This window comes from Diceros bicornis, unplaced genomic scaffold (assembly GCF_020826845.1).
Source record: "Diceros bicornis minor isolate mBicDic1 unplaced genomic scaffold, mDicBic1.mat.cur scaffold_100_ctg1, whole genome shotgun sequence".
NCBI lineage: Eukaryota > Metazoa > Chordata > Mammalia > Perissodactyla > Rhinocerotidae > Diceros > Diceros bicornis.
Window position 1 is genome coordinate 363,474 of NW_026690940.1, and position 14,542 is coordinate 378,015.

General features: G+C 44.8%; 1 long non-coding RNA gene across 2 annotated transcripts; it reads right to left on the bottom strand.

Moving 5' to 3' along the window:
* Positions 1–1,218: 1,218 nt before the first annotated feature.
* LOC131402418 (uncharacterized) lies at positions 1,219–13,954 on the bottom strand. 2 transcript variants are annotated; one of them, XR_009218655.1, is made up of 5 exons: positions 13,840–13,954; positions 13,501–13,536; positions 11,270–11,532; positions 8,973–9,137; positions 1,219–1,496 (listed from the first exon to the last, which is right to left on the bottom strand). It is a non-coding gene; the product is annotated as an uncharacterized LOC131402418 (long non-coding RNA). The 2 variants fall into 2 exon arrangements; XR_009218654.1 differs by lacking the exons at positions 13,501–13,536; positions 13,840–13,954 and adding an exon at positions 11,690–11,728.
* Positions 13,955–14,542: the final 588 nt, after the last annotated feature.

Consider the following 14,542-nt stretch of genomic DNA (forward strand, 5'->3'; position numbering starts at 1 on the left):
TGGCTGGAGAGCCCACCATGTCACTGGAGTCCCAATGATCGGCCAATGCTCAGACCCGTGAAGAAGCCCCACCCACCAAGCACAGAGGCTGCCATGAGCATGAGAAAAGGCAGCAGCAGATACACGCGCACATGCAGATGCTTTCCCAGATGCACACACACCCATAGTAGTGCTGCGGTCTCACAACTGGGTACTTGCCTCCGTGTGGCGGCAGCTCTGAGCCCAGTGTGAACGCTTTCCCAGTGGGTGAGAACACCCACTGTACCCACACAACTTCCAGCATATGGGGGGATCAGAAACACAGCTCATGCTTCCCCCACAGCAGTAGCAGGTGGAATCTGCGACCTGATACTACCACAAATACACAGGCAAAAGATTACTTCAACAAACACCATAAGAAACTACAGTAACAATTCAGAGCAGAAGGAAATGACAAATCTCCAGAAACCAACCTTGAAGTCAGAGAAATTTACAATCTAAATGACAGAAAATTCAAAATAACTGTCATAAAGAAACTCACCAAGTTACAAGGATGTTCAGACAGTTCGATGAACTCAGGAATAAAATTAATGAGGAAAAGGAATACTTCATCAAAGAGACTGAAACTATTAAAAAAAAAACAAGCAGAAGTTCTGGATATAAAGAACATAATTAATGAGCTAAAAAAGAATCTAGAATCCTTAAAAAATAGAGCTGATATCATGGTTGAAAGAATAAGTGATTTAGAGGATAGAAATACAGAAATGCTTCCAGTGGACGAGGAGAAAGGACTCAGATTTTTAGAAAATGAAGGAATTCTTGGAGAAATATATGACTCAATTATAAAAGCAACATAAGAATTATACGGCTGGGTAGACGTATGTAATTATTAAAGACGCATCCAAGCTATTTTTCACAAGCACTCGATGAGAGTTTCAGTGAATTGACATCTTCAACAACACTTGCTATAGTCAGTCTTTTTAATTTTAGCCATTCTCAAGTGTGGTGGAATCTCATGATGACTGTCACTTTCATTTACCCAAGGACTCATGTTGTGAAGGAGAAGGTAAGCCACACACAGACTGGGAGAAAACATCTGCAAAACATATCCCTAGAAAAGGACGTGTATTTATAATATATAAAGAGCTCTTACAACCCAATAGTAAGAAGACAAGCAACACGTCATGGCTTACCAGCAGACAGCAGATCAGGCCTGTGATGAGCACCAGGATTCCCGCCAAGCAGATGAGGATGAGGACCCAGAAGGGGAGGTCTGGGGAGACAAATGGTGGGGTGAGCCACCTCCTGTCATCACCCCAGGGCTCCTGCTGACCCCACTGTGCCTCAACCGTCCTTGACAAGGGTTGGCCAACTTTCCTCATCATCCAAGACCCTGTGCGCATGGTTCTCTTCAATGAGGCACAGCATCAAGATACTCGCCCCCTACCGTGGGCTGGGGCTTCCTGCAGGTTTACCAGGCTTCTCAGTCAAGGTGTCATCTCTGTTGGCAGAATATTCTGGAAGTGAATGAAATGGAGAATGCATGTGAGTGTGTTTCACTCTTTTTAATAAAACTTTTTGCACATAGAAAAATAAAGGAAACAGTCTCATAAACATACATCATCTAATTTAACCATGTATATTCCATCCAATTAAAACAATATTTCATCAATGTATAAATTATTAACACTTGCCACCCTTGATTCATCCCATGTTTTCAATGAAATATTAAAGTCAAGTAGATATCATCATGTTTCACCCCATTTTAGTTTCCATCTCTAAAAAGTGAGCACACTTTGCTACAAAATCCAAGACCATTATCACAGAACAAAAGTTTAATAAATTAAACCAAATTCATACCTCTGGGCACAGAGGACTGAATTTGGGCTGGACTTTCTTATGACGGCTGGGGGGAGAATGGGTCATCACAGTTGGCAAGCCTATGGGATCTCTCTAAATTTGTAAATTCCCACTCAAAAGTGTTCTTCCATGCCTAGAAACACATTCATCCCCTTCTCCCTTATCTATTTGCTTAATATTCATTTTCTAGGATTAACCTACAATGTAATATCCTACAGGAAGTCTTCTCTGATTTCCACCTGCAAGTATGAGTTTGTTCACATCAAATAATTGATAATTTTCAATTCTCTATTCTTGTTATTGCCAGCTACAACATAAACTTCAGGAGGGTAGGACACGCAGCACCCAATGGGCATGGGAGGAGGGGTGCAGGTCCCCCTACTTGTACCTCTACCCAGACAACCTCTTAGAGGTGTGCTGTCTGATATGGAGCAGCAACAAGTCTCTTTTTGAATTAAAATTAATTTTAGTTAAGAGGAGTGACGTCAGCATCATGGCGGAGTGAGCTTTCCCGTGAATTCTTCCCCCACAAGATACAACAAAAGTAACAGCCACAGACCAACAACGGAATCCCAGACAGTGAAAACCTAGAGTGGAGGGATCCACACTGCCGCACATCTGAGAGCGGAACGTGCTGGGCCCCCGGAGGAAGTGGGGAGAGGTAAGGAGAACTCCGCTCCCTCCCCATCAGATCAGCGATCCCGGTCTGCGCGGCTCCCAGAGAGGGGGGAGGGGCGGCCCTCGGCGGGAAACTGTAGCTCTTCGGGCTCTCTCAGCCAGTGGGAAACTCCCGCACAGAGGGCTCAGAGGAGCCACAGGGCTACCATCAACATCTGAGCACCCCAGAGAGCGGATAAAGAGGGGCAAATGAGAAGCCTCCCACGTCAGGGACCCAGAGGGCAAAAGAGAGAGCTCCCCACTCCCCGCAACCCGGAGTCTGCAGCTCGACCAGACCTAGCGATCCGAGGCAGACCTGAACAAACTGGACTGGACCCGTGGATCGCAGTGGGGAAAAAAACAAAACAAAACAAAACAAAACTGCGGATCGCAGCAGAAAAACTGGGGCAGAGCGCAGGGGGCTTAGACCACACAGCCCTTTACCACCAGACAGTGGCGGCAGGTGGAAATTGCAACCAGAGACTTCCAGGATGAGGAAAATCAAAACCAACACAGGAACCACAATGCAAGAATATGTGAAATCACCAGACCAGAAACAAAATGACAAGCACCCAGAAATCAACCCCGAAGACACAGAAATCCATAAACTAAATGACAGAGATTTCAAAATAGCTATCATAAAAACACTCAACGAAATACGAGACAACACAGACAAACAATTAAATGAGATTAGGAGTTTCTTCACAAAAGAGATTGAAATCATAAAGAAAAACCAATCAGTGCTGATGGAGATGAAGAACACAATGGAGGAGATAAAGGAGAATCTGGAGTCTTTAAAGAACAGAGCTGACAATATGGAGGAAAGAATTAGTACTTTAGAGGATAGGAATACAGATATACTCCAGATGGAAGAAGAGAGAGAACTAAGACTAAAAAGAAATGAAGAAAGACTCTGAGAAATATCGGACTCTATTAGAAAATGTAACATAAGAATTATAGGTATTCCTGAGGGAGAGGAGAGGGAAAGAGGAACAGAGAGCCTATTCAAGGAAATAATAGCTGAAAATTTCCCAAATCTGGGGAAGGAGCAGGAAATACCAGTAAGCGAAGCCAACAGGACGCCTATATATATTAACAGACAAAGGCCTTCACCACGACACCTAGTGGTAAGGCTAGCCAGGGTCAACGACAAAGAAACAATATTAAGGGCAGCTAGACAAAAACAAAAAACAACGTACAAAGGAACTCCCAGCAGGCTCTCAGCGGATTTCTCAACAGAAACTTTTCAGGCTAGAAGAGACTGGAATGATATATTCAAAATACTAAAAGACAAAAACTTTCAGCCAAGAATACTCTATCCAGCAAAAATATCCTTCAAATATGATGGAGAAATAGTAACTCTCCCAGATAAACAAAAGCTAAGGGAGTTCATGGCCACGAGACCCCCACTACAAGAAATACTCAAGAAGGCCCTCAGGCCTGAAAAAAAGAAGAGAAAGGGAACACAAAGCTTGGAGTAAGGAGAAAAGTAGGTAGACAAAATCAGAGAAATAGTAGATCTTTACCGGAATAGGTTAGCAACCACTTAAATACTAAACTCAAAGATCAAAGGAAGAAATTCACCAAAAATAAATTTAACCTCATCACTGTAAACATACAGCCACAACACAAGATAGAATAAGGTATAAGAAGAGCAACTTAGAAGGGGAAGAGGAAAGTGACTGAATTGACTTAGTATAAGGAAATAGGAGGCTATCAGATAATGGACTATCTCATACACAAGATTTTTTGCCCAAACCTCAAGGTAACCACTAAACAAATAATCAAATTAAAACCACATATGATAAACAAAGAGAAAACCAGAAGAATCATAAGACAGAACAACCAAACTGAATTGGCAGTCCAAAACAAATGGGACAAGAAACAAAGGAAATGCAAAAGAACCAGAAAATAAGTGACAAAACAGCAACATTCAGCCCTCATATTTCAATAATTACCCTAAATGTAAATGGATTGAACTCTCCAATCAAAAGATACAGAGTGGCAGGATGGATTAAAAAGCAAGACCCAACAATATGCTACCTTCAGGAAACACATCTTAGCACTAAAGACAAGCACAGGCTCAGAGTGAAAGGATGGAAGACAATACTCCAAGCTAATGGCAAACAAAAGAAAGCAGGTGTTGCCATACTCATATCAGACAAAGTAGACTTCAAGATAAAACAGGTTAAGAAAGACAAAGAAGGGAAATATATAATGATAAAAGGGACACTCCATCAAGAAGACATATCACTTATAAATATATATGCACCCAACATAGGAGCACCAATGTACATAAAACAACTATTAACAAACCTAAAAGGAGAAATCAACAACAACACAATAATAGTAGGGGATCTTAACACCCCACTTACAGCAATGGATAGATCATCCAGACAAAAAGTTAATAAAGAAATAGTAGACTTAAATGAAAAACTGGACGAGATGGACCTAGTAGACATATACAGAGCACTCCACCCAAAAACAGCTGACTACACATTCTTCTCAAGCGCGCATGGAACATTCTCTAGGATAGACCATATGTTGGGAAACAAAGCAAGCCTCAATAAATTTAAGAAGATTGAAATCATAACAAGCATCTTTTCAGACCATAAGGCTATGAAACTGGAAATGAACCAGGAAAAAAAAACTGGGAAAGTGACAAAAATGTGGAGATTAAACAACATGCTACTGAACAACCAATGGATCATTGATGAAATTAAAGGAGAAATCAAAAACTATCTGGAAACAAACGAAAATGATAACATGCCATATCAAACCATATGGGATGCAGCAAAAGTGGTCCTGAGAGGGAAACTCATAGCGATACAAGCCCACCTTAACAAACAAGAAAAAGCCCTAATAGGCAACCTTAAATTACACCTAACAGAACTAGAAAAAGAAGAACAAACAAAGCCCAAAGCCAGCAGAAGGAGAGAAATAATAAAAATCAGAGCAGAAATAAGTGATATTGAGACCAAAAAAACAGTAGAAAGGATTAATGAAACAAAGAGTTGGTTCTTCGAGAAGATAAACAAAATAGACAAACCCTTAGCCAGGCTTACTAAGAAAAAAAGAGAAAAGGCTCAAGTAAATAAAATTAGAAATGAAAGAGGAGAAATTACAACGGATACCATGGAAATACAGAGGATTATAAGAGAATACTATGAGAAATTATATGCCAACAAATTGGACAATCTAGAAGAAATGGATAAATTCTTAGACTTATACAACCTCCCAAAATTGAACCAAGAAGAAATGGAGAATCTGAATAGACCAATAACAAGTAAAGAGATTGAAATAGTAATCAAAAACCTCCCAAAAAATAAAAGTCCAGGACCAGATGGTTTCTCCAGTGAATTTTACCAAACATTCAAAGAAGATTTAATACCCATCCTCCTCAAACTATTCCAAAAAATAGAGGAAGATGGAACACTTCCTGAATCATTCTATGAGGCCAACATCACCCTGATACCAAAACCAGACAAAGACAATACAAAGAAAGAAAATTACAGGCCAATATCGCTGATGAACATTGATGCAAAAATCCTCAACAAAATATTGGCAAACCGAATACAACAATATATTAAAAAGATCATACACCATGATCAAGTGGGATTTATACCAGAGACGCAGGGATGGTTCAACATCCGCAAATCAATCAACGTGATACATCACATCAACAAAACAAAGAATAAAAACCACATGATCGTCTCAATAGACGCAGAGAAGGCATTTGACAAGATACATCATCCATTTATGATAAAAACTCTCAATAAAATGGGAATAGAAGGAAAGTACCTCAACATAATAAAGGCCATATATGACAAACCCACAGCTAACATCATACTCAACGGGGAAAGACTGAAAGCCATTCCTCTGAGAACAGGAACGAGGCAAGGCTGCCCAATCTCACCACTCCTGTTCAACATAGTACTGGAGGTTTTGGCCAGAGCAATTAGGCAAGAAAAAGGAATAAAAGGAATCCAAATAGGTAACGAAGAAGTGAAACTCTCACTATTTGCAGATGACATGATTGTATATATAGAAAACCCTAAAGAATCTGTTGGAAAACTGTTAGAAACAATCAACAACTACAGCAAAGTTGCAGGGTACAAAATCAATCTACAAAAATCAGTTGCATTTCTATATGCTAATAATGAACTAACAGAAAGAGAGCTCAAAAAGATAATACCATTTACAATTGCATCAAAAAGAATAAAATACCTAGGAATAAATCTTACCAAGGAGGTGAAGGACCTATACAATGAGAACTACAAGACATTATTGAGGGAAATCCACGATGACATAAAGAAATGGAAAGATATCCCATGCACGTGGATTGGAAGAATAAACATAGTTAAAATGTCTATATTACCTAAAGCAATCTACAGATTCAATGCAATCCCAATCAGAACCCCAATGACATTCTTCACAGAAATAGAAAAAAGAATACTAAAATTTATATGGGGCAACAAAAGACCCCGAATAGCTAAAGAAATCCTAAAGAAAAAGAACAAAGCAGGAGGCATCACAATTCCTGACTTCAAAACATACTACAAAGCAATAGTAATCAAAACAGCATGGTACTGGTACAAAAACAGACACACAGATCAATGGAACAGAATTGAAAGCCCAGAAATAAAACCACACATATACGGACAGCTAATTTTCGACAAAGGTGCTAAGAACATGCAATGGAGAAAGGAAAGTCTCTTCAATAAATGGTGTTGGGAAAACTGGACAGCCACATGCAAAAGAATGAAAGTGGACCATGTGCTATCACCATTCACAAAAATTAACTCAAAATGGATCAAAGACCTGAAGGTGAGACCTGAAACTATAAAACTCATAGAAGAAAATATAGGCAACACACTATTTGACATTGGTTTTAAAGGAATCTTTTCGGATGACATGCCTACCCAGACTAGGGAAACTAAAGAAAAAATAAACAAGTGGGACTTTATCAGATTAAAGAGCTTTTATAAGACAAATGAAACCAGAATCAAGATGAACAAACAACCAACCAGCTGGGAGAGAATATTTGCAAAACATACATCTGACAAGGGGTTGATCTCCATAATATATAAAGAACTCACACAATTGAACAACAAAAAAACAAACAACCCGATCAAAAAATGGGCAGAGGAAATGAACAGACACTTCTCCAAGGAAGATATACAGATGGCCAATAGGCACATGAAAAGATGCTCAACATCACTAATCATCAGGGAAATGCAAATCAAAACAACACTAAGATACCACCTCACGCCTGTTAGAATGGCTATAATCACCAAGACAAAAAACAACAAATGTTGGAGAGGATGTGGAGAAACAGGAACCCTCGTACACAGCTGGTGGGAATGCAAATTGGTGCAGCCTCTATGGAAAACGGTATGGAGATTCCTCAAAGAATTAAAAATAGAGATGCCCTATGATCCAGCCATCCCACTACTGGGAATCTATCCAAGGCACCTGAAATCAACAATCCAAAGAGGCTTATGCACCCCTATGTTCATTGCAGCATTATTCACCATAGCCAAGAAGTGGAAGCAACCTAAGTGTCCCTCGACTGACAATTGGATTAAGAAAATGTGGTATGTATATACAATGGAATACTACTCAGCCATAAAAAAAGACAAAATCGTCCCATTTGCAACAACATGGATGGGCCTGGAGCGTATTATGTTAAGTGAAATAAGCCAGAAAGAGAAAGACAAACACTGTATGATCTCACTCATATGTGGAATACAAACCAACACATGGACAGAGAAAACTGGACTGTGGTTACCCGGGCAGTGGGGGTGGGGGGTGGGCACAAGGGGTGAAGGGAGTCATATATGGGGCGATAGACAAACAAAAATGTACAACCCAAAATTTCACAATGTTAGAAACCATTAAAACATCAATAAAAAAATAAAAAAAAAATTAATTTTAGTTAAATAAAATAAAAATTCTAACCTCAGTAACATTAAAAATCAGTAACAATAAAGACCAGTCACAATACCATGTTTCAAGCACTCAACAGCCACATGCAGCTATGCACTGGACAGCACAGATATAGAACATTCCACCACTGCAGAAAGTTCTAGTGCATTGGTGCTCATCTAGAGCGGGACTTGGCAAACTATAGCCTGTGGATCAGAAACCACATCCACTCCCAAACCTGTAAGTCTGCTTCACACACAGCTGGAGGCCCTCATTGACCATCGGGCCCAGTGGCTCTCAGTGCAGAGATAAGGAAACAAAAGTCCAGAGAGGGGAGGTGACTAGCTTGAGGTCACAGAGCTGTCTAGGAGAAGGTGAGGGCCTCCCATACTACACTGGTGTCCTTTTCTCTCTCTCAATGGTGGCTAAAGACTGGGGGACTATGCCACCTCCTGCCAGCCTGAGAAAGTTCAATGTTCTCTCAGCCCCAGGCCTCCAGAGTCCCCAGAAAGGCCTCACTTCCTTTCCCAATGACCAGGGAGCCTTACCATCCCCAAGGACATTCTTTCCGTCCAGGGTAAAGTTCTGCAGCTGGGTACCCTTCTGGTCAGCCGCAGGAATTCCTCATAGATGGCAACTCTGTCCAGTCTCTGTGCCAAGGCGGCTGGGTACACAGTGAATCCATTGCAGTGTGGTTACCATGGGGGACCAACCTGGAAGGACACAAGGGATGAACAAGGGTGTCTGGAATTCTACCCTGATTCTAGATTCCCTGCTTCTGGGTCCTGTCCAAGAGAACTTTCTGCAATAATGTCAACATTTGCCTGCACTACCAAATACACTCATTATTAGCCCCATGTTGTTATCAAGCACTTAAAATGTGGCTAGTGTGTGTGAGTGAGGAACTGAATTTCTCATGTAATTTCATTTCAAGTAATTAATTTATAAATAAATAACCACAGAGAGAACATTTTTGAAACTTTGGAGTAAGGACGCCTGCAAATGCATAAAAACAATGAGAACACTGGTAAAAATGGTCAAAATCAACTTTTCAGAAGTCTAGAAATTAATCAAAGGCTTGCAAGAATCTGAGGAGGGTTTAGTGAAGACACACGGTGGAATCTTGATAAAGGGAGCAAACTTCGTGGCACTATAACTTGCACTATTCCCATCCTGCTCTCACAACATCCTCCATAACTGTGAAAACCGTCAGTCTCAGAACCATGGTGGCTGAGACAACCAGCAGCACAGCAGCCATAATGGGTGTGGAGCTCTGAAAAGACCCCTCCCCACCCAACTGCAACTAGCTGACCTGCATGGCAGCTCCCCGAAAACACCCCATGTTCAGGGCTTGTCGTTACTAGACTCAGAGCTTGCCCAGAGAGGAAAGTCTGTCCCCAAGGCACTTGCTAAAAACAATCAGCGCTAATTGTTTTCTATTGTAGCTGCCTGAGGGAGTGATACCAGCAGAGGCAGGCAAGAGGTGAGCCAACAACTTAGAAGAAAAACTGGGGGAATGAGATGTCCACAGGGGGCTTTGAAAATCTCCAGGGTATTTGCGGGCATCTAGAAGGCCACAAGGGCTCAGGCCTGTGGCATGCCCAGGAAAGACTTGAGAACATCTTAATATCTCACCTCTAGTTGAAGGGTTGGGTTAATATCTGAAAACTTGATTATGTAATACACCATAGTAATAGAATAACGGCCAATACCACACAATCTCGACCACATATACAGAAAAGAATTTCACAAAATACAGCGCCCTTCATGTCTAAAGACAACAGAAAACACTGAACAAATTAGGAATAGAAAAAACTTTCTCAACCTATAAACAGCATCGATGAAAAACCCATGGACAACACCATATTCAATGGTGAAAGACTGAAAATTTCCCCCTAAGACCAGGGACAAGACATTGATGTCTGCCCTCATCTCGCATGTTAATCACAGGCACCAGAGGCTCTGATAAGGGCAATTAGGCAAGAAAAAGGAATAAAAGAGACCCAGATTGGAAGGGAAGATGTAAAACTATTTGGTTGGCAGATGAGAAGATATTGTATCTAGAAAAACCTAAAAAATACACCCCACACACACACAATATGTGCATCGTATCCCAATAGATGTATAAAAAATTTTAATTGCCTCATCTGGTTAGTGGCTCCAATATTGGAGAGCACAGGTAGACCACTAATATTTGTTGAACTTTTCCAGAAGAGGAGGAGGAGGAGGATGCTGGAGGTTGGTGGCCCCAAATGTTAATGCTTTTCTCAACCCCCGAAAACCTATGGAAGGAGATGGTAGGATTAGCTGACAGGGATGTGGGGCAGAATGGGCACCATGTCAGTGACTTCCAGATCAAGGATGTGTCACGGGAGCTCAGAGCCATCAGCCACCAGCTCAACCAATGCTTCCAATCTCCTCAACCTACATCAGGTCGGTGACCAGGCAGGAGTGGAATATGTCTCACAGCTGGCTGCCTCTGTAGAGCTTGGTGACCTAGAACAAACGCGAGGGAGAGTGGGTGAGATGGAGGTCTCCTGGAGACGCAGGGGGCCACTGGAGCCAGTGAAACATCACAGACCTTGGGGCAAGGGAGACCTGACTTCAAATCCTGGCTCTGCCCCTAACTCACTGTGTGACCTTAGGCACAATAATCCCCTTTCTGAGCTTCAGTTTACCCATGTGAGAAATGGGGAAGGCAGCTAGGACATCACCTCTGGACACTGAGAGAACCCAGGGACGCAGGGAAAGTGAAGGGTTGAAACAATCACGTAACAGATGTAAGTCAGACAGAGGAATGACGGTGCCCTCAGGGCAAGGAGCGATGCGAGAGGGGAGACCCCACCTGGTCCTGGGTGTCCCTCAGCAGGACGGTGTACTCCGAGGATGTGGGCTCCGGGTTGCTGAGGTTCCAGCTGATGATGTGGAAACGTAGCTGGTGCTCTCTCTGGATGGATAAACTCTGGGATGCAGAGCCTGGAGCCACCGAGAGGAAGAGCAGACAGGTGGAGACTCTCCGCTCCCAGCACAGAGGCATGGTGGCCCACGGGGTCAGGATGGTAGGTGCAGACGGCGTCCACACTGCTGGCTTCCCCATCCTTTTCAGGCCTGGGGAGAGAGGGATGTGGGGACTCTAGAGAGAGGTCCTGAAACCTCTGGGGTGGGGGCCAGAACAGGAAGGAGGAAATGGGAGGACAGGGGGGAGACAGAGAGGGGTGGTGACAAAAGTGGTCATTAGGGGCAAATGCTCAGGGGAGGGTCTCACCTGAGGGAGACCAGTCTGCAACTCAAGGAGAAGAGGCCCAGGCTGCTCTTCTTGGACAAGGATCCACCTGGGGAGGAAGGAGGAGGAGGATGAGAGGAGGGACAGGGAGTGGGGGAGGGGCTGGGTGGGATTTAACCCAACAGGAGCTGCTGGAACCAGGGTCTCCCCAGGCTCTGCAGGACCCTCTCAGTGGAGTTGAACATGGCTGAGCAGTTGCTCCTGTCTTATGAATACCGGAGGGTGGAGATGGGGAAGGGGACTGTGAGGGTCTTCAGGTTGTGCCCCAAAGCTGCAAGACGAGAGGGAGAGCGATGGCCATCACTGAAATCTGGCCTGAGACCACACCAGAGTCCTGCACTCATTATCATCTGTCGTCTTCTCTCCCAGGGGCACCACCACCCACCCGTGTGGTCACCCAAGTCAGAACCAGCACATCTGCTCTGCTCCTCCTCCCTCCCAGTAACACCAATTCCAGTTGCGCACCGGTCCTCACATACACTCCCTCTCCATCCCTGTCCCAGCTCAGGTCTTAACTTCCTTCACCCGGATCAACACCCCAGCAGGCTCACTGGATGCTCTGTCTAAAGGATGTTCTACAAGGACCACTAGAAGAATCTTTCTGAAATGAATACCTCACTAGGACCACCACTGCTCTAGTACCACCCATGGCTCCCTATGGCCTTCAGTGTTTAGTTCAACCTTCTTGACCTGGCACTCAAGGCTCTACTCAATCTGGCTCCTGCTGACCTTTCAGTCTCATTTTATCCATCTACTGCGGGTTAAACTTTATGCTTCACGCAACCCAAATTCGTTTCAATTCTCCGCATAGGGCATGTTGTTTCTGGCCGGAGCCTTTGATCATGGAATCCTCTCTGCCAGGAAAACCCTTCATCCTCTAGTTGCCAGGGTCCCTCCTACTTATTCTCAAAGACTCCATTCTGGTGAAACTTTCTCTAGCAAGCTCTTCCCCTCCAAATTATGCCAGGCGCCTCTCCCCGAAACATCCCACATTGTACTATAATGGTGTGTTAATTTCACAAGACTCGGGGCTCTCTGAGGGCTGGCCTGAGACTGAATCGTTGGTATAATCTTTGTGATCAGCATGATTGCCCTAAAACCAGAATTTCACACCCTGGCTTCCCAGCTCCTGGATCACAACTGGCTGGTGGAGGAGTGGGGCTGGAGAGCTTCTCTTGGGAAGGAAAAGGGGCCCCCAGATACCTGTGGTGGCTTCTGGTGGCACAGGTGATGATGAAGTATGCAGGGACGTGGTGGCTGGCTCGGGAGCTGTGGCGAGGGCTGTCTCAGGGAGGGACAGAGTGGGAGGAGCCCCCAGGCTCACCCGGGCTCCAGCAGTGGCTGTCCCAGGACCACCATTCACAGGTGAAGCATAAATGAGAGTGAGGGGACGGGTGACTGTGTGAGTAGAGGGATGAGCAAGCCTGTGGATGAGAGGAGCCCAAGAGAGAGAGATAGGTGAACAAGAGAGACTGAACTCGGAGGAGAGGCAGATGGACGGGCAGAACACTGGACAGACGGATGGGACACCTGGAAAAGGAGGACCAAGGGCGGGGCTTCAGGAGAATTAAAGTGAAAACCACGTGGGGTCAGAATGTGGTGGAGAACACGTCTGTGTCTAAGGCTTTCTCACACTGGGCTGGGACTCTCCACCAGAACCCGGGAGGGAGAGAAGGGATGAATTAGGGCCCTTCCAGGTGCTCCCTCACCAAGGACAGCGGGTGAAGGAGAACAAGTGCTCCCCAACCCCAAATGCGGACGGGACCCAGGACGTCAGGGCCAGGAATACTCACCGGTGGTAGTCGGGGCTGCGGCTCCATAGGTGTAATCTGTGGAGAGAAGGCGAGAGGAGCTGAGCAAGAGCTGGGGTGAACATAAAGGATTAAGGGAGAGGGAGGGTGTAGGGAGCTTTTTGGGGAAAGCAGTGGGGAAAGCAGAGGGGAAGAGGGGAGGGGTGTTCAGGGGGGAGGCAACGAGATGGAAGGTGGCTGGACCCAGTGATCACACAGTGATGAGGAGACTGATCCCAGACCAGGAGCATAGAGAGATGGATCATAGCTCACTTTAGAGCAACGGAGGCAACACAGAACTCTGACTGGGAGAGAGAGTGTGGCTGTAGCCCAGCCCCTCACCACTGACGTAGAGGCTGTCCCCGTCCAGGGTGAGGGAGCCCAGGTGGGTGACACGCTGGGTCTCATGGCGCGGCTCCCAGTAGAGTCACTCTCTGTCCAGCCCAGGACCAGCGGGGGTCAGAGTGGAAGGTGCAGATGATGTCCACCCCAGTGGCTGCCCCACCCTTCTCAAGCCTGGGGAAGGAAGAACATGGGGACATGGAATACTGAGCAGGGGTCCTTCTCGGTGTGGAAAGCGAGAGAGGGGAAGGGAGGAGGCTGAGGGAGAGGCTGAAGGGGCTGCTCTGATGTCTAGAGTGGCTCTCCTCGGTGTCTCCCGTCTGAGACAACCCCCTCACAAGTAAGGCCTGACTTCCTTTAGGATGTGGAGGGGGGCCTGTGAGTGACAAAGAGGGGTGAACACACAGACCTGGGTGAGGGGGCGCCTGCAGGTCTGCACGGACAGCAGCGAGGAGAACAGTCAGTGCCCTGTGCCATCTGACACATGCAGGCAAGAAAGTACCGTTAACGTTCTCTCGGTTCCACACTCCAAGGTCTTTTCTTTCTACTTCTTTCCTGCTCCACAGCCATCACCCAGGCCTAGGGAACAGTCACTTTATTCCTCATCTTATTCCCAGCACCTCCCATCTTGCCTCTTCAGTCTACATTCTTAACCATGAAGTCCATCTGAACCCACGTGCTTACACCAAACGCTAATCACATC